This window comes from Pleurodeles waltl, chromosome 4_1 (assembly GCF_031143425.1).
Source record: "Pleurodeles waltl isolate 20211129_DDA chromosome 4_1, aPleWal1.hap1.20221129, whole genome shotgun sequence".
In the NCBI taxonomy this organism is placed as follows: domain Eukaryota; kingdom Metazoa; phylum Chordata; class Amphibia; order Caudata; family Salamandridae; genus Pleurodeles; species Pleurodeles waltl.
In genome coordinates, this window is record NC_090442.1 from 1,010,914,656 (window position 1) to 1,010,917,236 (window position 2,581).

Here is a 2,581-nt window from a genome sequence, read left to right on the forward strand (position 1 = left end):
ACGTTCTTTCCCTATTTGGAAAAAAATGGTGACTTCAGTGGAGAGCCAAAGTTTTAGTGGCAAGGCTGTGGATTTTGGTTGTTTTCTTCATCACACTGACTTTCAAGGGGCTCATTTGTGTGGGCAAAATGCTGAAGCAAATATAAAGGGCTAAACTCACAAAACCATTTAGGATTATGGGGAGTAGTACTGCAGTAGTACTCTTTTACTTACTCTTACATGCCTCTGTGAATCAGTCTCAAAATGTCTAACTGCCTAATAGTAAGAATGCAATGAAGGCAGGATCTGTTTTCTTTGTACTAACTGTATAGGAATACTCAGTGATATTTCTAATTTTAGATCATTTGGGGCCAATGAACAAAGGCATGTGAATTATACTTAATTTACAGCGTACCTAAAAGAGTACCCCAAAATGAATTGTCCCCACAAGCTTTATTCCCTATATATAATAATTTTAAATTTCACGTTCTGATTGCCTGTTGTTGCTTGTAACTTGATTGTAACACACCCTATGGCTATTATATGCCTTGCCAGAAATTGGGTCTGGCACATGCAGATATTTTAGACCCTTAATGAAATGAATACATTTGTTATTGAGTTGTAATCTCTCTTTAAATAAGAGTTTACATTGATCTCAAGGGTCCAATCTCTGATCTTCTCTAGCTTATAAGTTAAACAAAATATCAGCGGACCTGTTTATGAGCACATGTAAGATAACATGTAAATAATTGAAAAATAATACCAGATGTTTGATATATTTTGTGTTTCTAGCCTGCTTCACTCATTGCCTGGGCTCCTAGTGGTCATCACCTCCAAGCTTTAGTGCAGGACCCACAGCCCGGAAAGAAATAGAAAACGTCTGTGATACACATGTCAGCCGTGTGTTGCTACCTAGTTATTAGAGATATGCTTTTCCGTATGTCCTGTACATTCCATGCCTGTGTAATATAAATATAATGTAATGTATTGGCTGCATGCCGATCACACCCTTAACCCCTCCATCCTATCCTAGTGTCCGTGTCAGAATTTGATGTGACAAAAATAACTTAAGGACAAGCGAGAAAATCAAAGGTGTAAAAGAGGAAGGAATAGCAGCATTTTTTCCTTATGTGTCCAATAAAGACATCTGTGAGAAACCGGGTGCCCAGAAGCCCTCTTTGGAGGGAGACCGGGACAGCTGCAGATGAAGATGCCTGAGTGGGAGAGTGGCTGTTTTTGATCCCCAGAAGACAGATCACCAGCGAGCGTCACCCTGCCCGCTCGTGTTGTCGACTAGTGCCTGTCTCCATTCCCTTTCATGTAGGGTAAGTACCATCGACTACGAAAGTGAGACCCCCATGCCCACCAGTGGACATGGACTGTTCATTCTTCATTGGACTTGAGGGCCAGGTAAATATAGACTCCACGGAGAATGGGGTGAAAGAAGTGGGGGACTGAGTGAATAAGAATGACAGTCAACAAGCGAGTGAGCGACAACGACTGAATGGGTGAGTGAGCGATTATAACACTTATTTATGAGGTACTTAGCAGCGTCAGCAGAGAGTGTGACCACAAGCATAACATTTATATCCCACATCACGCTCTTCTGTAGAAACAGCCATTAGCACTTAGGAAAGTTGCATTAGCTCAGCCTCTCAGCACTAATTGTAGTTATCATCATTCTTGGCTCAGTGGTAGGGCCATGAAACAGACATGGCAGGGGTGTGTTTTCCCTTGTGTGCGTTCAGATTTCAGACACTGGTACTAAAATGTTACATTCTGTGGGAGTACATAATCTCCCTATATTTGAGGCATAAATTATTTTCCTATTACAGGCGGGCTCTGACATCAGAACGCACTTGCAGTAGGATAATCACATCCCTTCTTGCTCTTAGTAACTTATTATAAGGAAGTAGTGGCCTCTGTGATGATGCCCCTTCTCTCGTCTTTACGAGTGGAAAGAGGGCACCTTTGTCTGAAAGGAAGGGTCAGAGACAGGAGAGGCCACACATTGTGGGCCTACAGCAGAGGGCAAAATAGGGCCAGCAGGGGCAAGCAACCGGGAGGAAGTCCAGACAGAGGAGAAGTCAGGGACTGCGGGGGCATGCACTGCAATCAAGTGGCAAAAGAGAACTCAAGGACGACAGGGTTTCACCAAATGTATGGCATGACATCACCCCTGAGCTGGGTCTAAGACTATAGAAAATCAATATATAGTTCCACATCCTTCTAAAGGCACTCTGTCTTTCGAACTCCTGCGTGACGTGCAACATTCTCATAATATACAGTTGAGGGTACATTAACCCATATATTGCACAGATAATGTTCATCCATAGCAGCTGTTAATTACCCTTCACTTCTACTTGGGCCCATTGTTCAAGCATGGTCATTTAACAGTATATTATGGTAGAGTACATGCCCTTTGTACATCAGATGTATCTAACTGAATATCAAAATGAAACGTTCACTTGTCATAAATGTTTTGGGCCAGATATATCAAAGGGTTTTACCCATTCTGTGTCTATGGGGAAATGTGTAGATACATAATGGCCTTTGACTCTTTGTCCCTTTTATGACTCCCTTTCTCCACAGTGCTGTTGGT